A 25,172-nucleotide genomic window follows, 5' to 3' on the forward strand; every position below is an offset into this window, starting at 1 on the left:
TTCAACAAAAGCCCGTACTGAGCTACTGAGCGTCTCTCCTGCAGAGCCTTCCACTGGAGACTATCTATCATCCCCGTAACGCTTTCGCGATTACTAGATGATCCTGTAACGAAGCGCGCCGCTCTCCGTTGGATCTTCTCTCTCTCTTCTATCAACCCTATCTGGTACGGATCCCACACTGGTGAGCACTATTCAAGCAGTGGGCGAACAAGTGTACCGTAACCTACTTCCTTTGTTTTCGGATTGCATTTCCTGTTTGCTTGGTACTGAGTTATACTTCCGTGGCCAGTAAGGCACTCAATGCACCCACAATGGAACATGTGTGGGACAGCCTCAGATATCACCTCCATCCGAGTATCTGTAACCGTGATGTCAAGGACCAGTTAGAATAGTTGTGAGGCACTTTCTCTCAGAAGAGAATGTAACAGCTTTACACTGACTAAACTAAAAACAGATCGTGAAGGCCCAATAGGACCGACCGGCCGCCATGTCATCCTCAGACCATAGGCGTCACTGGATGCGGATATGGAGGGGCATGTGGTCAGCACACCACACTCTCCCGGCCGTATGTCAGTTTCCGAGAGCGGAGCCGCTACTCCTCAATCAAGTAGCTCCTCAGTTTGCCTCACAAGGGCTGAGTGTACCCCGCTTGCCAACAGCGCTCGGCAGACCGGATGGTCACCCATCCAAGTGCTAGCCCAGCCCGACAGCGCTTAACTTCGCTGATCTGACGGGAACCGGTGTTACCACTGCGGCAAGGCCGCTGGCCAACAGGTTTACACTGAGGTGACGAAAGTCATGGAATACCTGACAATATCGTGTCGGACCTCCTTTCGCTCGGCACAGTGCAGGAACTCGACGCGGTATGGACTCAACAAATAGTTGGAAGTCCGCTGCAGAAATATTGAGCCGTGCTGCCCCTATAGCGGCCCATAATTTCGAAAGTGTTGCCGGTGCAGAATTTTGTGCAGGAATTGACCTCTCTATTATGTCCCATAGATGTTCGATGGGATTCATGTCGGGCGATCTGGATGGCCTAATGATTCCCTCGACTTGTCCAAAGTGTTCTTCAAACCAATCGCACACAATTGTGGCCTGGTGACAGGGCGCACTGTCATTTATAAAAATTCCATTTTTGTATAGGGAGATGAAGTGCATGAATGATTGGAAATGGTGTCCAATTAGCCGAACATAACCATTTCCCCTTTGCAGTGAACACATGGTGTGTCGTGGGGCGATCACTCTGTTCTTAAAATAATTGAAAAGCCACGATCGCTTCAGTCGTCTATTAGATGACCGGTTTCAGCACTCTGAAGGTGCCACCATCAGATCTGAAACGTGGATTAACATTTATAAAACCATATGGACATCATGGCATATGAGGCAGACCATCTGATAAAATCATTGTCACAACCAATAAAAAATAATAAAAACCTGCTCTCATGGTCGTTCTTTCCATAAAATATAAAACTGAAGTCACCAGATGAAACTACCAACGAAAGAACGACCACGAGAGCGGGTTTTTATTATTTTTTATTGGTTGTGACAATGATTTTATCAGATGGTCTGTCTCATATGCCATTATGTCCATATCGTTTTATAAATGTTAATCCATGTTTCAGATCTGATGATGGCACCTTCAGATTGCCGAAACCGGTCATCTAATAAACGATTGAGGCGATCGTGGCTTTTCAATTATTTAAATAACCATTTCCAGTAAATGACCAATTCAGTTGGACCAGAGGATGCAGTCCACTGCATCTAAACATAGCTCATACCATTACGGAGACAACACCAGCTTGCACGGTGCCTTGTTCCATGGCTTCGTGGAGTCTACGCCACACTCGAACCCTACCTTTAGCTGACAAGTGAAATCGGTACTCGTCGGACCAGAAGACGGTTTTCCAGCAATCTAGGGTCAAGCCGATACGGTCACGAGCCCAGGACAGCCGCTGCAGGCGATATCGTGCTGCCATAGTTCATTAACGCCTCATTTTGCCAAACTGTCCTAACGGATACATTCGTCATATGTCTCTCATTAACTTCTGCGGGTTGTTTCACACAGTGTTGCTTGTCTGCTAGCACTGAGAATGCGTCCAAAATCACGTCGAAACCGTTTTCACATTATTCTGAGCGGATAATCTAAAGTCTGGTTTTTTGCCAGGCAGAGTGTTTGCATAGCAGCCGGCCGGAGTGGCCGAGCGGTTCTAGGCGCTACAGTCTGCAACCGAGCGACCGCTACGGTCGCAGGTTCGAATCCTGCCTCGGGCACGGATGTGTGTGATGTCCTTAGGTTAGTTAGGTTTAAGTAGTTCTACGTTCTAGGGGACTGATGACCTCAGAAGTTGAGTCCCATAGTGTTCAGAGCCATTTGAACCATTTGTATAGCATGTATGACACTGGCTATCATTAATTCTGCAGTCACAGGGTATCAGGATCTTAACTTCCGTAAGCCGCTTGATGTGGCGTCTCTCTACGCCATGAATTAGTTGCTAGTCTTTCCGTCACGCGGATAATTTGTCGAGACCTATTTGGACTTTAATTTCCTAATCATCTCAATGTACGTCTACTTACCACAAGCCATTTAATGTTGCGTAACATTTCTACGAAAGTACGGACTCGGAATTTTGACAGCACGGGAGAGTGCTGTATGCGGGAACACATTTCAGACTTTCGCCTCTATCCAGCCCTATAATATAATTTTAATATATTTTCTTAGTCCATTTTGAAACGATAACATTCACTTTGTGTGTGCTGCAGTCTTTCTCCGACATTATAAAATTTGCTCCGGAAAAGTAAGGTTTATTAAAATGCGAAAAACTTTTCCAAGGTAGAACGTGGTCGTGTAACTAGGAATAAATATCCTGTTCAGATTTAAAAGTGCTGCAATCCAAAAATCTTGTCAGTAGTGTATTTAATAGTCTGTGTGTCACATTGTTACTCTACTGCACAACAATGGTCGGAAAGCGAAATCAAATTAAGAAGAAGTACTGTTGAAAACCTGTTACATGCTAGAACCATTTTGAAATAGAAGCTGTTGGCAACAAACACAAATTTCCATTTTCGAGACAGGGCAAATTGTTGAGGGATTACAGAAACTCAGTTCATTTGCAAATATCAGACCTTCTGTTCCGAGGTACAAAATGGTGGATCATTGACAAAGTTCGCTTAATCGACCACACATTATGTTATATATATATATTTATATATATAAAATTTTATTTAGCACAAAACTCTGTAACTGAAACAGTATTCTCCAAATAGCCTTAATGTATTGTTCAGTTCTTGAATATGTAGAATTTGTGATGTTTACAAACTCATTGCAAGAATAAACACTGAACAGCCGCGACTATGACATGTGTACTGAGGTTCCGACAGTACTTAATTATGTATATATAGACAGACCATCCATCCCGGGAATCGATGATACTGACAATTTTTGCCTCTCGTCGACATTGATACTCGCAAGATATCGTGCCAGGGATTCCAAGACGCCGTAGAATGTTTTACTTTGATAGCTGAAGCCGGATAAGAAAAGACAATGAAATATGTTTTTCGTACGACGTATTTACAAATTAAGAACTTTGGATTTTTCCCTTATACTGTGAAACCTTGCTTCTCGGAAAATTTAATGACTCTAGGTCAATGGCAAGTACCCTATTATGTTTTTCTGAGTGAGTTTTTATCAAAATGTGTGGAACAAATGGCCATATTTTTTGACTGAACTGACTTAGAAGACTGCAATTCTCACGCTGCCGAGGGCCCTACATCTTAATAATTATGTGATATAAATTTGAGCTTGACACGCCTACCCGTTCCTGAAAAAAAGGGTTCTTAACAGTCGAGCAGACAGACGGCCAATCCTATAATGGTTTCGTTTTTACTGATTAAGAAATGAAACCCTGAAAACAGCGGAAACCGTTTATGGTGGTCTCTGGTGCGCGCATCTTCATGTAATACTAGGGCCCGTGTTGCCCGGCAGCCTCGTCCAGCGGCTAAGTCCCGTTCAAGGTCACCCGCCTAGCGTGCAACCAAGAGCGGCACGGCCACTAAATCAAAAAGTGAATAGATTTTTTTAATAAAAAAAGGGAAGGAGATAAGGAAAAGAGATAAGGAAAGGACAGAACACACTTTATTGTCTATAATAAATCATACAATCACCGTTGATCTTTATTTTATGATTGCCATTACCGAATTTCGCTCATATAAAGAGGTACTCATCAGCATTTAACTTCTTCTTCCTTCTCGTAGTCAAAACAAATGGCATGCTTGGAACAAGAGTACCATAAGGCTGTTTAGCCAAGAGTCTGAAATGTACCGCTGGATTGGAACATCGATCGTGAAACAGCAAGTGCTCCTAGCTACACTACCAATAGGTACAACCCTCTCCCATAAATACTATACGGTGCACAATGCCCCTCTTGCAGCGTCTGCGAGCCGCAGTTGTACGAGCATCTCCATGGCGTTTTCGCGGTTATTAAATGGGTATCATTCATTGACCTTGGCGATATCTGCACATCAGTTTGCTGGAGAATGGAAAGCTTATAGAAGGTATACAGACACAGAATCAAGCTGATGTTTGTGAATGGCAATGAGGACGTCGTGTGCCAAGAGCCTGAGCTGAATTTCGCGTGGTGGATGTTCTGCAGAACCCCACTCTGATTTCCATGGAGATGATTACTTTTTTCCCAGGCAGATCGTAATATTAGAGATCACTGTAGAAAAGTCAGAACGCCACGTAAACGAGTAAGATTGTGTACTGGCGTGTGCTGGCTTCCCTGTGGACACTTGCCTCAGCCACTCTTGACCTTAGTCGCATACTCGTCGGGTGAGAGGGTTCGTGTTTAGTTTGGCGAGTTTATGCTAATGTGTGAGGTAATCAGAAAAGGAAACGCTTCTGCAGCCGAGGTCGCTGTATTGTCGCTGAAGCACAACAGCGTGCTGTCCCTTCGTACAGTGGTAGCATTTTACAACTTCAGTGATAGTACACTCTTGTTCAGAAGAAACAGAACGCCTTGAACGACTAGAGATAGGACGTTCATATTTACAGGACATGTACGTTAGTATGTTCTGCAGAAATGATTAGCACCGGCCGGTGTGGCCGAGCAGTTCTAGGCGCTACAGTCCGGAACCGCGCTGCTGCTACGGTAGCAGGTTCGAGTCCTGCCTCGGGCATGGGTGTGTGTGATGTCCTTAGGTTAGTTAGTCTTAAGTAGTTCTCAGTCTAGGGGACTGATGACCTCAGATGTTAAGTCCCCTAATGCTTAGAGCCATTAGACCCATTGTTCTTGGAACAGTCTAAAGCAGTCCTGCGTACATACAACAGTAACTATCGTCTCCTAGCGACACGCTTCTCGGAATAGCCTTGCCTGAACGCAATACCCCTTGCGCGCCTTCCGGTGCGCGACGGGCTCTGTTACTTCGTAAGGTCACCGTCTATGAGGTAATCTCTTTGGTTTACAGGAAACTACGTGTCCCGCTTATCTGCCTCTTAACCGAGGAATGTCCTCCGACGTAACACGCTCGCCAACTCTTATCCACTGAAAAGCCAAAGCAAGTGGTACACCCGCCTAACATCGTGTAGAGTCCCCGCGAGCAAAGCGCCGCAACACAACGGTGGCATGGACTCCACTAACGTCTCAAGTAGTGCTGCATGCAAGTGACACCATGAATCCTGCAGGGCTGTCCATAAATCAGAGTACAAAGGGGTGGAGATCTCTTCTGAGCAGCACGTTGCAGGGAATCCCAGATATGCTCAATATTATTAATGTCTCGGGAGATTGGTGGCGAGCGGAAGTGTTTAAACTCAAAAGAGTGTTCCTGGAGCCACTCTGTGCCAATCCGGGTCGTGTGGGGTGTCGCACTGTCCTGCTGGAATTGCCCCAGTCTGTCGGAATGCACAATACACGTGACTGGGTGCAGGTGAACATGCAGGAATCTTGCGTACGTGTTACATGTCAGAATCGTATCTAGACGTATCAGGGGCCTCATATCACCCCAACTGCACACGCCCCACGCCATTACAGAGCCTCAATCGCCTTAACCCTTTCAGGGGCAAAATAAAAAAAAATAATTTTTAATTTTTCCTTGTTTTTATTGTATTAATTTTCATACAGTGAGGCAGAAAAATGTAAAAATTAAATGAAATATATGCATAAACTGAACACATGCAGGGTGGTTTCAAATGAAACCATCACAACATTCACGGAAATAAATGCATTATTTTGGTTATTATTACAGTACATATAGTATTAATGTAAACAGAACAGTATTCTGCATTTAAGACATGCATAAAAGTTACCTAATACAGAAGAATACAGTCACAATTCGAGAACAAAGACGTTCGCTCACAGCGTACAAAAATGGCTATCCAACTCTCCTCACTACTTGCTAATATTTACAGATTTGGAAGCGGTTCCAGTGACAGCCGCTAGAGGGCAGCACCAACTAGGCTGCTGAATGGTGTCCCAAATGTAGCCACTGCCCTTTCGTCACAAAATGAGAAAATTGTAGGTGGTTTCAAACGGAACCACTTCCCCTGAAAGGGTTAAACAGTCCGTTGCTGATATGGTGGGTCCATGGATTCATGAGGTTCTCGCCATGTGCGCACCCGACCATCCGCTCGATATAATTTGAAACGAGACCAGGCAACATGTTTCGAGTCATCAACAATCCAATGCCGCTGTTGACGAGCCATGGGGAGGCGTGAAGCTTCGTGTCGTGCAGTCATCAACGGTACACGAGTGGGCCCTCGGCTGCGAAAGCCCGTATCGATGATGTTTCGTTGAATGGTTCACACGCTGACACTTGTTGATGGCCCACCATTGAAATGCCGCGCGGAGTGGCCGCGCGGTTTGAGGCGCCATGTTACGGATTGCGCGAGCCCTCCCTCGGGCATGCGTGTGTGTGTCGTTCTTAGCATAAGTTAGCAAATTAGTGACCTCAGCAGTTTGGTCCCTTAGGAATTCACGCACATTCGAACATTTTGAACATTGAAATCTGCAACAATTTGCGGAAGGATTGCACTTCTGCCACGTTGAACGATGCTCTTCAGTCGTCGTTGGCCCCTTTCCTGCAGGATCTTTTTCTGGCCGCACCGATGTCGGGGGTTTGATGTTTTACTGGATTCCCGAAATTCACGGTACACTCGTGGAATGGTCGTACGGGAAAATCCCCACTTCATCGCTACTTCAGAGATGCTGTGTCCCATCGCTCGTGCCCCGTCTATAACACCACGATCAAACTCACGTAAATCTTGATAGCTTGCCATTGTAGCAGCAGTAACAGATCTAACAACTGCACCAGACACCTGTCGTCTTATCTAGACGTTGCCCTAAAAATGGTTCAAATGGCTCTGAGCACTACGCGACTTAACTTCTGAGGTTATCAGTCGCCTAGAACTTAGAACTAATTAAACCTCACTAACCTAAGGACATCACACACATCCATGCCCGAGGCAGGATTCGAACCTGCGACCGTAGCGGTCGCCCGGTTCCAGACTGTAGCGCCTAGAACCGCACGGCCATTCCGGCCGGCCCGTTGCCGTATTCTGGCTGCTTACGTATGTATGCCTATACCAGATTCCTTGGCGCTTCGTGTAAATCTTATCAGTGCTTCCCATACGCCTCTTTCTCTCTCTCTCTCTCCCTCTCTCTCTCTCTCTCTCTCTCTCTCTCTCTCTCTCCTTTCTCTTCTCTCTAACCATAGGACGATTTTTCAGATTCCAACTTCATAGGGAGTTGAATGTGGCTTCAAACTAATTTTTAGTGTAGGGACTCTCGGTCAAGCTCATAGGTCCTAGCAACAGTAAACTGTAGTGGAACCTTTGTTATGTATCATAGACGCCCATTGAGAATAGATTTTGCAAACTTTAGCCCCTAAGAGGGTGCATTGGAATTCAGTTTCTTATGCTGCCATGGTGCACATCTGTGATTCCCCATGTCAACGCCCAAACTAAGCCACTGGTTCCAGGAACACTACATTTATAGGGTTACCATCGTTATAAATCGTAGGCATACACAGACAAACATTGAGTTTTTAATTCCGCCCTTAGTGCGACAACTGATGTATACTGCGTGTTAAAAATTCCGTTCCACAGTTTGCAGCGCAAAATATTAAGCGATATGGATTGCACTGTAGCCACTTGTCGAAATAAATCACCATATCAAGCCACTGTACAGTAACACGACAAGAAAATCAAGTTCACGTGATGTGATAAATGCTGGCTCATTCATAATTTTGTTGGGAAGCACCAATTGTCAGGATTTCTATGAAACTCGCTATTGGAGATAACAGTAAACACTTCGATTACAGTACTTTTTATATACCATTTGTATACAAGAACCAATTTGCCTTGTGTACTTTTATACCATCTTTAATCAGAGTGTTTTAACTGAAAGTGATGTCACTTTTAAAAAATAATTTTGTATGTGGCATCACGTGATGAAAGGTGGAGCCCTCTAAACAACTCATAATGCACCAGTAAGCTCGGTGCGTTTTGAGCTTTCAGTTCAGTTGCCATATTCCGAGTGCATGGTAGCCGGCCGGAGTGGCCGTGCGGTTCTGGGCGCTACAGTCTGGAACCGAGCGACCGATACGGTCGCAGGTTCGAATCCTGCCTCGGGCATCGATGTCTGTGATGTCCTTAGGCTAGTTAGGTTTAATTAATTCTAAGTTCTAGGCGACCGATGACCTTAGAAGTTAAGTCGCATAGTGCTCACAAGGGAACCTCCCCATCGCACCCCCCTCAGATTTAGTTATAAGTTGGCACAGTGGATAGGCCTTGATAAACTGAACACAGATCAATTGAGAAAACAGGAAGAAGTTGTGTGGAACTGTGAAAAAATAAGCAAAATATACAAGCTGAATAGTCCATGGGCCACATAGGCAACATCATGGACTATATGAACTCAGGAGCGCCGTAGTCCCGTGGTAGCGTGAGCAGCTGCAGACCGAGAGGTCCTTGGTTCGAGTATTCATTGGAGTGAAAATTTTACTTTGTTTATTTTTGCATAGTTATTATCTGTCCGTTCGTTCATTGACGTCTCTGTTCACTGTAATAAGTTTAGTGTCTGTGTTTTGCAACCGCATCGCAAAACCGTGCGATTAGTAGACGAAAGGACGTGCCTCTCCAATGGAAACCGAAAACATTTGATCGCAAGGTCATAGTTCAACCGATTCCTCCACAGGAAAACACATCTGATATATTCTATACGACACTGGTGACGGCATGTGCGTCACATGACAGGAATGTGTTGTCGACCCACCTAACTTGTACACTTGGCGAATGGGGAAAAAAGATTCTTCTACCTTGCCCGATTTAGGTATCCTTGTGGATGTGATAATCACTCCCAAAAAAGTGATGAAAACATAAGAGTTTGTCGCTCGATGGAAGATTTGAACTAAGGACCTTTAGTTCCGCTGCTGCTCACGTTACCACGAGACCACGGCGCTCCTGCGTTCGATTGTCCTTGATGTTGCTTATCTGCCCATGAACTACTCAGTTTGTATATTTTGCTCATTTTTTCATAGTTCCACACAACTTCTTCCTGTTTTCTCGATTGATCTGTGTTCAGTTTTTCAAGGCCTATCCACTGTGCAAACTTATAACTAAATCTGAGGGGGGTGCGATGGGGAGGTTCCCTTGTCAGAGCCATTTGAACCCAGTGCATGGCTGCGCAATTACACTTGTATAAGAAGTTGGTTGTGAGAGGCTACTCCCTCCCTACCACTGTTCCTGATCTTCTCCGCCGTTCTGAAAAATATAACTTGATCGCAGACTATTTGGAAGCCACCGGCAACAAAATTTAGTTTGAGTTGCCGAGATCTTTATTTTCAAGTGGTATCAGCCTAGTTCATAATGATGTGCGTAATATTTGTATTTTAACTTCCGTACAGGCCTCTATTTGTACATTGTTGCTCTCTCGTGCATTTTATTTCAGGTTTTCACTGGCACTATTGTATTGTGTTTGTCATTTTGGGTTTTTCTTTAAGTACGTCTATCTTTATGCTACAATCTCACATTGTCGTGTGATGTTATTTGCAAAGCTGTTCTCCAGCTTTTGTTGTACTTATTGTGTGATATACGGTGTTTGCCCATTAATGTTTTGCCTTTTCTATAAGAGCATATGCATGTTTCTCATAACGTGCTGCACAGAGGTATTTGAAATTCTGCTCCAATGTTATTGACGTCACTGCCGTCGGCTTTCTGATGTTTGTCTAACTGCGCTTTTATTTTACTTTAAGTGTGTGTTTATATGCTAACTTCGTCATTTCGTGCTATTCTCCTTTCCTTTATGACCGTTGTTGGTTGTATGGTCCTTGTAAACCATAGTCAAAATAAAGAAGAATGAAATACTCTGTTGAGAGTTTTACCTCTGAGAAGTTTTTCGCAAGTGGGGTGAAACGTTAGTAAATAGTTTTATACATTAACTGCAGCTCTCTCCCTGGATGTGAAGGCCTTCACGTAATTTTATCTTCTTATCCAGGGCGAATATTTTTGTGTAGTACCTCGATATGTATCCACATCTATGTGTTGCTTGTTTCCCTCTCTGTATCGAACAGTCGTCCCACAAACACGTCACAAACTTGACGACCTGATGTTTTCTGCACAGCCGTAACTCCCCAACTAACTGCACTACTCCTGCCAGTATAGACTACCCGTTTCAAAAGCTTGCGTGCACACTTAAACACATCACCTGCTGCCAGGCAGAAAATAAACATTAATTGGTTAGTACTTACAGGTACTAACCAACCTAAAAACATACAACATCTACATCTACATCTATACTCCGCAAACCACCTGACGGTGTGTGGCGGAGGGTATCTTGAGTACCTCTATCGGTTCTCCCTTCTATTCAAGTCTCGTGTTGTTCGTGGAAAGAAGGATTGTCGGTATGCCTCTGTGTGGGCTCTAACCTCTCTGATTTTATCCTCATGGACTCTTCGCGAGATATACGTAGGAGGGAGCAATATACTGCTTGACTCTTCGGTGAAGGTATGTTCTCGAAACTTCAACAAAAGCCTGTACCGAGCTACTGAGCGTCTCTCCTGCAGAGTCTTCCGCTGGAGTTTATCTATCATCTCCGTAACGCTTTCGCGATTACTAAATGATCCTGTAACGGAGCGCGCTGCTCTCCGTTGGATCTTCTCTCTCTCTTGTATCAACCCTATCTGGTACGGATCCCACACTGCTGAGCAGTATTCAAGCAGTGGGCGAACAAGCGTACTGTAACCTACTTCCTTTGTTTTCGGATTGCATTTCCTCAGGATTCTTCCAATGAATCTCAGTCTGGCATCTGCTTTACCGACGATTAATTTTCTATGGTCATTCCATTTTAAATCACTCCTAATACCTACTCCCAGATAATTTATGGAATTAACTGCTTCCAGTTGCTGACCTGCTGTATTGTAGCTAAATGATAAAGGATCTTTCTTTCTATGTATTCGCAGCACATTACACTTGTCTACATTGAGATTCAATTGCCATTCCCTGCACCATGCGTCAATTCGCTGCAGATCCTCCTGCATTTCAGTACAATTTTCCATTGTTACAACCTCTCGATATACCACAGAATCATCCGCAAAAAGCCTCAGTGAGCTTCCGATGTCATCGACGAGGTCATTTATGTATATTGTGAATAGCAACGGTCCTACGACACTCCCCTGCGGCACACCTGAATTCACTCTTACTTCTGAAGACTTCTCTCCATTGAGAATGACACGCTGCGTTGTTATCTAGGAACTCTTCAATCCAGTCACACAATTGGTCTGATAGTCCATATGCTCTTACTTTGTTCACTAAACGACTGTGCGGAACTGTATCGAACGCCTTGCGGAAGTCAAGAAACACGGCATCTACCTGGGAACCCGTGTCTATGGCCCTCTGAGTCTCGTGGACGAATAGCTCGAGCTGGGTTTCACACGACTGTCTTTTTCGAAACCCATACTGATTCCTACAGAACAAATGTATAGTCTCCAGAAAAGTCATTATACTCGAACATAATACGTGTTCCAAAATTCTACAACTGATCGACGTTAGAGATATAGGTCTATAGTTCTGCACATCTGTTCGACGTCCCTGCTTGAAAACATGTAATAACTGTAGATTTGATTGTCCTAATAACGTAAATCCTGATGTAACATTGTCAGCACACCATTCTCAATCATCAATAGTAACACCAGTATTTATACTCATTATATCCTACATAAGAACAAGGCTAATTAACATGAATCATTCTTGAAATTTACTTTCGTCTAACAACACTAAGTTGCCGAGTTGTAGGAGGTGTCTGAGATAATGTATAACAAAATAGAGCAATGCTTCCACATGCTGACAACTTAAGTAAAATCTCCGGGAGCAGACGAACTTGAGCGCTATAAAAACTGTGCCATTCAGGCAGGAATTCAGTGCAACCCAGCACCTGTTCTGCAATCCACCGACTGGTTCACCCGGTTAAGAAACCTGTCGTAGCTTTCTGACTGGTTCGATGCCACGAAATCCACGCTTGAGCCAACATCATCATCATTTTGGAGGATAATTGGCAACGTACATGGCATTCATTAATGTCATAAGACATCTCCTATCATCGCAATTCTTCTTCTTTGTTTTCCAAGTGCCAGTTTCTTCACCGATTCTGCGGAGAAGCTCATCATTTTTATACTCTGAAGCGACAATACATGTGTATTCAAATACAGGTAGAATTCGGGGGTTGCGGTCGGCAACGCCTGTATAAGACAACAAGTGTCTGGCGCAGTTGTTAGATCGGTTACTGCTGCTTCAATGGCAGGTTATCAAGAATTAATAGAGTTTGAACGTGGTGTTATAGTCGGCGCACGAGCGATGGGACACAGCATCTCCGAGGTAGCGATGAAATGGGTATTTACCTGTACGACCATTTAACGAGTGTACCGTCAATACATGCAGTCCGGTAAAACATCAAATCTGCCGGAAAAGGATTATGCATGAAGGGGACCAACGAGGTTCAGCGTGGCAGAAGTGCAAAATTTCCGAAAACTGCTGTAGATTTCAGTGTTGGCCCATCAAGACGTATCAGCGTGCGAACCATTCAACGAAACATCATTGATATGAGCTTTCGGAGAGGAAGGCCCACTCGTGTACCCTTGATGACTGCACAAGACAAAGCTTTACGCCTCGCCTGGGCCCGTCAACACCGACATTGGACTGTTCAGGACTGGAAACATGTTGTCTGGTCGGACGAGTCTCGTTTCAAATTGTATCGAGCGGATGGACGTGTACGGGTACGGAGACAACCTCATGAATCCATGGATCCTGCGTGTCAGCAGGGGACTGTTCAAGCTGCTGGAGGCCCTGTAATGGTGTGGGCATGTGGGACGTGTGCAGTTGGAGTGATGTGAGGCCCCTGATACGTCTATATACGACTCTGACAGGTGATACATACATAAGCACCCTGTCTGATCATTCATGTCCATTTGGACAGACTTGGGCAATTCCAGCAGAACAATGCTGCACCCCACACGTCCAGAACTCTTACGGATTGGCTCCATGAACACTTTTCTGAGTTTAAACACTTCCACTGGTCTCCAAACTCCCCAAGCATGAACATTATTGATCATATCTGGGATCCCTTGCAATGGGCTGTTTGGAAGAGATCTCCACCCCCTCGTTCTCCTACAGTTTTATGGAGAGCCCAGCAGGAATCATGGAGTCACTTCCCTCCAGCACTACTTCAGACACTAGTCGAGTGTCCGCCCTCGGTAGCTGAGTGGTCAGCGCGACCGAATGTCAATCCTACGGGCCCGGGTTCAATTCCCGGCTGGGTCGGAGATCTTCTCCGTTCAGTGACTGGGTGTTGTGTTGTCCTAATCATCATCATTTCGTCTCCATCGACGCGCAAGTCGCCGAAGAGTCGTCAGATCGAAAGACTTGCATCCGACGAACGGTCTACCCGGCGGGAGGCCCTAGTCACACGGCATTTGATTGGACTAGTCGAGTCCATGCCACGTCGTTCTGCGGCACTTCTGCGTGCTCGCGGGAGCCCTACACGATATTAGGCAGGTGTGCCAGTTTCTATGGCTCTTCAGTATATCTCAGAATATCGACATATTATAGCGCTTTTAACTGTCCAACGCCTTTTCCTGGACGACAAATTCTATGACAGTGTCTTGATCTGCTTCAGTTATCAAATGGTTCAAATGGCTCTGAGCACTATGGGACTTAACATCTATGCTCATCAGTCCCCTAGAACTCAGAACTACTTAAACCTAACTAACATCACACAACACCCAGTCATCAAGAGGCAGAGAAAATCCCTGACCGCGTGCTTCAGTTATCAATCGCAACGTTTCCTGTGGTAGCCTGCACTTTGTATACTCTTTGCTTCTTCTGATATTTGTTATATTCCTTCGAGAGAGAAGAATTCTCTCACTAGTCTCATTTCTGTTTTTCTGTTACACATCTCTCGTGGCCTTACCCTTCCGAAAGGTAAATTGATCGTCACCTAAAACATCCTCAATTCTAGAATGAAATTTTCACTCTATAGCGGAGTGTGCGCTGATGTGAAACTTCGTGGCAGGTTAAAACTGTGTGCCAGGCCGAGACTCCAACTCGGGACCTTTGCCTTTCGCGGGCAAGTGCTCTACTAGGGTTCGCATGAGAGCTTCTGTGAAGTTAGGAAGGTAGGAGACGAGGTACTGGCGGAATTAAAGCTGTGAGGACGGGCGTGAGTCGTGCTTGGGTAGCTCAGTTGGTAGATCACTTGCCAGCGAAAGGCAAAGGTTCCGAGTTCGAGTCTCGGTCCGGCACACAGTTTTAATCTGCCAGTAAGTTTCATCCTCAATTCTGTTTACCATTATTCTTACCTGCAGAACGGCCAAAAGCCCCACAGTTGCATATAGTAGCGGCAGGTAGCAGTACACCTTACAACACTTCGAGACCTCTTCTTGCCTGCGAGCGTTTACAACGGCAGCTTTACTGCCACTGCGGAATGTATGATAAGAAACACGCGTCTCTCTTAGCGCCACCACCTGCAGCCTCGTAGGCAGTCTGGCGCATACCAAACCAAGGGTATGTGTATGTAGCTGCAGTATAGGGGCTGAGAATGCATTATCTAAACCTACATCCACATCTACATCTACACTCAGTACGCCTCCTTACGGTACGTGGCGCCAAGGTACTTCTGGTACGACTATCACTGACGTCCAATTCCCAACCCCATACCCCTTTCTCACTGTTGCAATCGCGTATGGTATGTGGTGTCGGTTGAGCTGTTTAACATTCACCTAAGATGCTTGCCGCAGTGGATACACCGGTTCCCGTGAGATCACCGAAGTTAAGCGGTGTCAGGCGTCGCCGGCACTTTGAATGTGTTGTTAATAAAACTTCTGTGTTTAAACTGGACTGAACTGCATGTGACTGCTTTAGTCTTTAATAAAACTTGCATCTGACTGCGTATTTAACTGAACTGAACTTTATCTGACTGCATGAAAATATTGTTGGAAAATTAATACTCAAAATACACATCTGACTGCATGAAAGTTTAGTGGTAAAAATAAATGAAAGTCACCAACCTGCATCTGACTGCGTCTGTGGACTTAGCTCGTGCACTCCTTCCAGTTTAGCCGACAATAAAACAAACATTCAACTCAGCCGTAGTGCAATGGCATAAAATTGTCGTTCTAGGTAACTTTACTTATTTTGGCCCTGTTTGTTACTTAATAAAAATTATGTCCTGATCTTAATAATTTGCCCACTGTGCAATGGCATATAGATTATTTTACTCTGGTAAATGAAATTATTAGCTTTACTCATGGGAACTTTCCTTTAATGTACCTTTTGGTTCAATGCAAGCACAGGATGCGGAGAACGACATAAGGTGTGAGATGAAACTCTAATTTTATCTAAAAAATATTTATTGTTCAAACTTTTGAGGCACATGTGAAAAACTAAAAAAAATTCTATAGCATGGATTTACGAGAAAGTTTCACAAAACGCGTATTGCATCAACAATGGGATTTCTATCTAGCTTTTAGACATTATTTGACCAACGAAAACCTATTTTATTAATTATTCTTTCTAGTTTCCCCAGGTATGTGCCGAGTTTCGCTCAATATATAGCTGATTATGTGCGTAGCGCCAATTCTTACTTTGTTGCTGTCACGACGCGGCTGCCTCCTGCAGGCATCTAGCTCCGACTCGAAACACGTCTGCTGTCTCTGCGCATCTCCTCACCACTATTCAAACTTTTACCGCGTGCACCTAGCTCTGTTAGCTGTCAAAGATCTTACTACTCGAAGATGTACTACTCGTCCAACCTTGCGGTTGGGAACTATCGACATTTTTCACTGGCTCTATCGTGATCGAATCTCAGCACATACCTTTCAACTGTGATGGGTAACCATCCAGGCCGCCATGCGCTGTTGCCATTTTTCGGGATGCACTCAGCCTCGTGATGTCAATTGAGGAGCTACTCGACCGAATAGTAGCGGCTCCGGTCAAAGAAAACCATCTTAACCTCACCTGAGGATGACACGGCGGTCGGTTGGCCCCGATGGGCCACTTGTGGCCTGAAGACGCAGTATATGTGTGCTATACGTCCAATCCCCTGGTGACTCACAGACAAGGGAAGCTTCCTATAAGACCACACCACAGTGGCTAACACTTTATTGAGTGATTATTGGCAGGAGTGGCCAACTTAAGCATGAAAGTACGTCTACCACACGTCTCACGGATATACGGGTGATTCACGAGGCTATGCAAATACTTTAACATGTTATTCTACATGTAAAACTAAAGAAAAAAGTTCATATAAACATAGGTCCACAAATGTTCAGTTACGCTCAATAAAAGAATTTGCCTGAAATTTAGCAACTTCACTAATATGAAGCCATCGCAAAACTATACGAGGTTAAAGTGAAATACGAGTTCCATTAATTTTGTTGTTATTGGTCTGCTGAATCTAATAAAACATGTCCCAGACGTGTTCAAATGGTTCAAATGGCTCTGAGAACTATGGGACTCAACATCCTAGGTCATCAGTCCCCTAGACTTAGAACTACTTAAACCTAAGGACATCACCCACATCCATGCCCGAGGCAGGATTCGAACCTGCGACCGTACCAGCAGCGTGGTTCCGGACTGCAGCGCCTAGAACCGCTTAGCCACCGCGGCCGACTGTCCCAGACGTGTATCCGCAGTAGTTTTCCAGAACATCGAGAGACGCAAAGAAGTAATTTCATAAAATTTTTTACTTATTAACTGCCAGGTGATCAAAAAGTCAGTATAAATTTGAAAACTGAATAAATCACGGAATAATGTAGGTAGAGAGGTACAAATTGACACACATGCTTGGAATGGCTTGGGGTTTTATTAGAACCAAACAAATACAAAAGTTCAAAAAATGTCCGACAGATGGCGCTTCATCTGATCAGAATAGCAATAATTAGCATAACAAAGTAAGACAAAGCAAAGATGATGTTCTTTACAGGAAATGCTCACTATGTCCACCATCACTCCTCAACAATAGCTGCAGTCGAGGAATAATGTTGTGAACAGCACTGTAAAGCATGTCCGGAGTTATGGTGAGGCATTGACGTCGGATGTTGTCTTTCAGCATCCCTAGAGATGTCGGTCGACCACGATACACTTGCGACTGCAGGTAACCCCAAAGCCAATAATCGCACGGACTGAGGTATGGGGACCCGGGAGGCCAAGCATGACGAAAGTGGCGGCTGAGCACACGATCATCACCAAACGACGCGCGCAAGAGATCTTTCACGCGTCTAGCAATATGGAGTGTTTCTTTTGTTCTAATGAAACCCCATGTCATTCAAAGCATGTATGTCAATTTGTACCTCTCTATCTACATTATTCCGTGGTTTATTAAGTTTTCAAATTTATACTGACTTTTTTATCACCCGGTATTTGCTCCCGACAATTGCACGAAGTTTTCAACAGAAGCCGTAGAGAATTTAATTTTGAACAAATGATGGTAATAACGTTAACTGAAACTGAATGAATGTGTCAAATGGTCTGCTTTTATTAATAACAAAGCACACGTGAATTCACGTTAAACCGGACAAAACAAAGCTCAGCGATAAGGAAGCTGTACAGTGTACATACAATTTCACAATACATTAACAATAAATGTTCAAAAACTTCTCCATTAGTTAACTACAGCCGTAGCATTGCCGTGCAATTTGCCATAATTAAACACCATATCGGCGTATTCCTCTGTCGTCAATTTGAAAGGCATCCCTATTCCATAAATAATCTACAAACTACAATAGTTTCACTTAAATACGCTGTTGTTATTATGTTCTTTCACTGACCAAAACAGAAAACTAACTCGTTTCAAGGTTAGGAAACGACTGAAACAAATCACTAACGGTTGCCAACAATGACATAAAAGTTTCTACATTGTTAAGAGAAAGTAAACAAATTTAGTTTTATAATAATCTTTGCTTCCCTGGATGTTCTGGAAAACTGCTGCAGATACACGTCTGGTACATGTTTTATTAGATTCACCAGACCAATAACAACAAAATAAACGAAAATCGTGCTTCAATTTAACCTCGTATAGTTTTGCGATGGCTTCATATTAGCAAAGTTGCTAAACTTCAGGCAAAATCTTGTATTAGCCGTAACTCTGTGACTTAATATTTGCGGACACATGTTTATATGAACTTTTTCTTTAGCTTTACTTATAGAATAACATATTAAAGTATTTGCATATCTTCGCGAATGACGTTGTATTAAGTAGTGGTGACTATAACAATTGAGTTTTTTTTCATGATAAGACAACAAGCAAATGATTTACCTACTGAATTAAGCTTCTGAATATTTAGTAAGTGCCAAAAAGTTGTAATCTCTGTATAAACTGGTCAACAAAAATTTGGAATACTATCGTAAAATGTAGTCTACGGTACTAGAGGTCTCACTTACCTAGGAGGCACTTCATGCATAATCCGGTTAGAGCCCATACACTGGACGATGTGTACTACTGGTATGCTTTGTGGCAGTCTCTTGGTCTTGTAAATATACCGATGCCGCGGTACACCGCAAGAGTCCAGTATCAAAAACATTTTCATTCAGTTTGTGTTCAGCATTGCACTAACATGCCACATATAGGCATACGACACTTTGATGGTGACGATGATGATGATGATGGTTTGTAGGGCCTCAGCATTGTAGTCATCAGCGCCCGTACAAGTACCAAATCTTCCCATTTCCAGTATCGGCACTGCCCGAATGATGATGATGAGATAATAAGGACTACACAAACGCCGGCCGGTGTGGCCGAGAGGTTCTAGGCGCTACAGTCTGGAACCGCGCGATGGATGTGTGTGATGTCCTTAGGTTAGTTACGTTTAAGTTGTTCTAAGTCTAGGGGACTGATGACCTCAGATGTTAAGTTCCATAGTGCTCAGAGCCAACTTAACCATCTTTTGACTACGCAAACACCCAGTCCTCTGGCAGAGGAACCCCACCGGGAATTGAACCCCGGACCCTGTATCCAGACGCAGCAACGGTAGCCACTAGGCCACGAGCTGCAGACACAACACTTTGATAGAGTCAAGATGGTGGCTCACCTTTCAGCGGGTAGTACAGAGTAAGATGTTGCCGATCGGCTGCATGTCATTCAAAGTGGTGTGTCTGAGGTGTGGAGCAAGTACAGAGAGACGTGAAATGTGAAAATAGACCTCGCAGTGGTCGTCCTCGTATGACAACACCAATGCAGGATCGTTTCGTCCAACTGTAGGCTTACAGGCGCCCAACATCAGCTGAAAGAAATATTGGAAATGACTTCTCCTGGACAACAGGGATTCGTATCTCAGACCAAACAGTGCGTAGAAGATTGCATCAGGGCGGTCTTCATTCCAGAAGACCAATGAGAGGTCTTGTACTGAATCAACGGAACCGACGCAGTCGAAGGACCTGGGCTCCTGCACATCAGCATTGGACCATTGCAGAATGGAGCAATATCATGTTTGCTGAACGAGACCAGGATTGGTTTGTGACCGGTCACTGGACATGTTTGGGATTGTAAAAGCGCTACACGACACCAGGAACGCCGATACGTTCAGGAAGTCCATCCTTTCGCAGGTGGAAGTATCATTTCCTGTGTGGAAGTAATGATGGGACGGAGGAAGCCTGTATTTCCCATCTACGGCCATTTTACTGGTTCCCAATACCTCCATCAGGTTCTACAAATGGCTGTAAGGCCCTACAGACGATAAGTTGGTGACAACCTCATCCTAGTCGATGACAACGCAAGACCGCACCGTACTCTAGCATGGTCTCGGTATCTTCAAACATGGCACATCAACCGAATGCATTGACCAGCACAGTCCCCAGACATGAGTACAATTGACCGTGCGCGAGACATGTTGGCCATTGTACAGCGTCCAAATCCAACTGACAGGTACCAAGCATTCGTATAAGTGATTCACCTAGGTGGACAGTGGATCCGCCTTCTGCAATGCGGATCCACAACCACATCCGACCTCCCAGAGTAGCGAGCATGGAAGAAATGAATTATTCAATACTAGTTTCCTGCCGTTATGTAGACAGGAGTGACACCACCAGCAGTCGACCGGTGGTATAAACACCCAGAAGATGGCCCCTACGTCGGGTTGAAACCGGTTGGCGGTGTAATAATAATAAATGCGATTAAGGCTGTTTTTGAATAATTGATTAATCATACTAATCGCTGCTTCATCTCCACAACCATGCTGTCCGAAAATCTATGGAAGAAATGGACAGGCGTTCCGGGCAGGTGGCGCTCGGTGGGAATATGGGTCGTCCATGAGCAGTGTGGGGATAGGCCGCGCAGCTGCTAGAACACGTGTCCGGGATGGCGTTGTGCTTAATGTACCTTCCTGGTAAGCTGGAGATCCTGGCATCGGATCGCGGTCCGGTACACATTTTCACTCGTCGCCGCTGATTCTGCATAATGTCCTACATCTACAGCTACATGATTTCTTTGTTATTGACAGTATAGTGCCTGGCAGAGGGTTGAATGAACCACCTTCAAGCTGTCTCTCTACCGTACCACTCTCGAACGGCGCGCAGGAAGAGGCACTCAGTCTTCAGGCCACAAGTGGCCCGTCGGGACCATCCGACCACCGTGTCATCCTAAGTTGAGGATGCGGATAGGAGGGGCGTGTGGTCAGCACACCGCTCTCCCGGTCGTTATCATGGTTTTCTTTGACCGGAGCCGCTACTATTCGGTCGAGTAGCTCCTCAATTGGCATCACGAGGCTGAGTGCACCCCGAAAAATGGCAACAGCGCGTGGCGACCTGGATGGTCACCCATCCAAGTGCCGGACCCGCCCGACAGCGCTTAAGTTCGGTGATCTGACGGGAACCGGTATGGCCACTGCGGTAAGGCCGTTGCCTGCACGCAGGAAGAACGAGCTGTTAAATTTTTCTCTGCGAGCCCTGATTTCTCTTATTTTATCATGATGATCATGATAGAATGTTTTCGCAATCGGAGGAGAAAACTGGTTATTGAACTTTCATGAGAAGGTCCCGTCGCAATGAAAAGCGCCTATGTTTTAATGATTGCCACTCCAGTTCACGTATAATGTCTGTGGCACTATCTCCCTTATTTCGCGATAATACAAAACGAGCTGCCCTTCTTTGTACTTTTTCGATGTCATCCGTCAGTCCCACCTAATGCGGATCCCACACCGCACAGCAAAACTCCAGAATAGGGCGGACAAGCGTGGTGTAAGCAGTCTCTGTAGTAGACCTGTTGCAACTTCTTAAGTGTTCTGCCAATGAATCGCAGTCTTTGGTTTGCTCTGCGCGCAACATTATCTATGTGATCGTTCCAGTTTAGGTTATTTCTAATTATAATCCCTAAGCATTTAGTTGAATTACAGCCTTTCAGATCTGTGTGACTTATCGCATAATCGAAACTCATGTGAGTAACTGCACAGTTTACTGTATTCGGGGTCAATTGTCACATTTCGCGCCATAAGGATATGTTATTTAACTTATTTTGCAATTCGTTTTGGTCATCTGATGACTTTACAAGACGGTAAATGACAGCATCATCTGCAAACAATCTAAGACGGGTACCAAGATTGTCTCCTATGTCGTTAATATAGATCAGGAACAATAGAGGACCTATAACACTTCCTTGGGGAACGCCGGATATTACTACTGTTTTACTCGATGACTTTACGTCTATTACTACGAACTGTCACCTTTCTGACAGTAAATCACGAATCCAGTCGCACAACTGAGACGATACTCCATAGACACGCAGTTTGGTTAGAAGACTCTTGTGAGGAGCGGTGTCGAAAGGTTTCTGAAAATCTAAAAATATGGAACCAGTTTGAAATCCCCTGTCGATAGCAGTCATTACTTTATGAGTATAAAGAGCTAGTTGTGTTTCACAACATCGATATTTTCTGAATCCGTGCTGACTACGTGTCAATAAATCGTTTTCTTCGAAGTTCTTCAAAATGTTCGAACAGACTATATGTTCCAAAACGCCACTGCAAATCGACGTTAGTGATAGTAGTAGTAGTGTGGTATTCTGCCTTACGGCAGGTCTTGTCATGGGTTAAGCCTCTTCCACTTTTGTCTGTCCATAGCCAGTCGTTTCATTTCTGAATATTTGTCTCCTTTGATATTGTCAAACATTTGATATCTTCTTTTTCCTTTTCCCATTTTTTCCCTCCACCATTCCTTCTATTCCTTCCTTTAATAAACAGTCCCTCCTCAAACAATATCCAATCCAGTCCCTTTTCTGTTTCTGATGACTTTCAGCATGTTTCTTTCTTCTCCAACTCTTCTTAATATTTCTTCATTCCTTACTCGGTCTTGCCATTTTACTTTTTCTATTCCTCTCCATATACACATCTCTAGTGCCTCCAATCTTCTTTCATCTTCCTTCCTCAATGTCCAGGTCTCCGCACCATACAGTGCAACGCTCCAGATGTAACATTTGGCATGTCTTTTCCTCAGATCTTTGTTTAGCGGTCCACAAAGCAATTTCTGTTTCCTCTTGAATCCTTCTTTTGCCATTGCAATTCTTTTCCTACTTTCTGTTGAGCAATACATATCATCCATTATTACACTTCCCAAGTGATTCACGTTATTTACTTGCTCTATTTCCTCTCCCCCTATTTTCATACGGCATTTTCTCCCCTTTCCTCCAAGCACCATGCTTTTCGTTTTCTTCTGGTTAATCTTCATTCCATTATCTTCTAATTAGTGACATGGGTCTGTAATTCAGCGGACCACTTCCTTTTTAGGATATTGGTGTGACTTGAGCAATTTTCCCGTCCGTAGGTACGGATTTTTCTGTTCAAAATGGTTCAAATGGCTCTGAGCACTATGGGACTCAACTGCTGAGGTCATTAGTCCCCTAGAACTTAGAACTAGTTAAACCTAACTAACCTAAGGACATCACAAACATCCATGCCCGAGGCAGGATTCGAACCTGCGACCGTAGCGGGATTTTTCTGTGAACGAGCGGTTGTCCTCATGCAGTTGACATCAGTAATCCCTTCGCTTTCCTTTCTGCCCCTCTCCACCTTCAGTTTTCATATAATGTATCACGGCTGCGACTTCCGCGTGGTGGCTGTGATTTGCGACATGTCCAAAAAACAGACACCATGCATTCATTCAATTAATACGGTATTGTACAAACCTCAGTGGGTGGACTATAAGAGGCCGGCCGCGGTGGTCTAGCGGTTCTAGGCGCTCAGTCAGGAACCGCGCGACTGCTACGGTCGCAGGTTCGAATCCTGCCTCGGGCATAGATGTGTGTGATGTCCTTAGGTTAGTTAGGTTTAAGTAGTTCTAAGTTCTAGGGGACTTATGACCACAGATGTTGAGTCCCATGGTGCTCAGAGCCATTTGAACCATTTTTGTACTATAAGAAGTTATTCTAATAAACTATGTGATGTTCCGAACTTTTGTTGAGGTGTATATAAAAGTAATGTTCCGACTGTCTTATCATTGCCCACCCATTTGAAATTTGCAGAGGGTGTTGATGTTATACTGCAGAGTCGTTTAATAAGGTATTTTATCGATATTCCATCCTTAAGGGGAAGAAATAGGAGTAGAAATGTGTTTTAAAAATATGTCACTATTAAGGCAATTTTGAAGCTATAGCTAGGAAAATTTGTATCTGGTTTCTTCGTCAGAAATAAAAGAAATACATGTTACAGCGTTTTTGGAAATTCAACCACCAAGAGGATAAAGTAGTGGGAGGAAGCTGTTATGTTTTTTTTTAAAAAAACCATCATTACAGAAGTGCTAAAGCATTTTAAGGCTACATGTATGTAAACTGGTATCCGACTTCTCGGTTACAACTAAACAAAAATTGTATTTGGCTTCTCTGCTAGAAAAACAATACTTGTTCCACTGTTTCTGGAAATTTAACCCCTAAAGGGGTGAAATAGGGAGTGAAAATTTTCGAAAATATTACGCTATGTTAAAAAAATATATAAAGCTAAATCTCTGTTACACATGAAGAACTATGTGTTAGAGCGCAACATGCTTTATTAACTGAAGAGCCAAAGAAACTGTTACACCGCAGAAGTGCATCGACACGACGTGGCATGGACTCGACTAGTGTCTGAAGCAGTGCTGGAGGGAACAGACACCATGAATCCTGTAGGGCTGTCCGTAAATCCGTAAGAGTACGAGGGAGTGGAGGTATCTTCTGAACAGTACGTTGCAAGGCATCCCAGATATTCTTAATAATGTTCATGTCTGGGGAGTTTGGTGACCAGCGGAAGAGTTTAAACTCAGAAGAGTGTTCCTGGAGCCACTCTGTACTAATTCTGGGCGTGTGGAGTTTCGCATTGTCCTGCTGGAATTGCCCAAGTCTGTCGGAATGTACAATGGGCACGAATGTACGCAAGTGGTCAGGCAGGATGCTTACGTACGTGTCACCGCGCACAGACATATATAGACGTATCAGGGGTCCCATATCACTCCAATTGCACGCTCTCGACACCATTAAAGAGCCTCCACCCACTTGAACAATCCCCTGCTGACATTCAATGTCCATGAATTCCTGAGGTTGTCTCCAGACATGACGTTCATCCGGTCGATACAATTCGAAACGAGACTCGTCCGACTAGGCAATATGTTTCCAGTCATCAACAGTCCAATGTCGGTGTTGACGGGCCCAGGCGAGGCGTAAAGCTTTGAGTCATGCAGT

General features: G+C 44.3%; 2 pseudogenes; both read right to left on the reverse strand.

Annotated features, from left to right (window-relative positions):
• Positions 1-650: 650 nt before the first annotated feature.
• Positions 651-768, reverse strand: LOC124719167 (annotated as a pseudogene).
• A 20,492-nt stretch (positions 769-21,260) lies between these two features.
• LOC124719164 lies at positions 21,261-21,378 on the reverse strand (annotated as a pseudogene).
• Positions 21,379-25,172: the final 3,794 nt, after the last annotated feature.

Source organism: Schistocerca piceifrons, chromosome 10 (assembly GCF_021461385.2).
Source record: "Schistocerca piceifrons isolate TAMUIC-IGC-003096 chromosome 10, iqSchPice1.1, whole genome shotgun sequence".
Classification (NCBI taxonomy): domain Eukaryota; kingdom Metazoa; phylum Arthropoda; class Insecta; order Orthoptera; family Acrididae; genus Schistocerca; species Schistocerca piceifrons.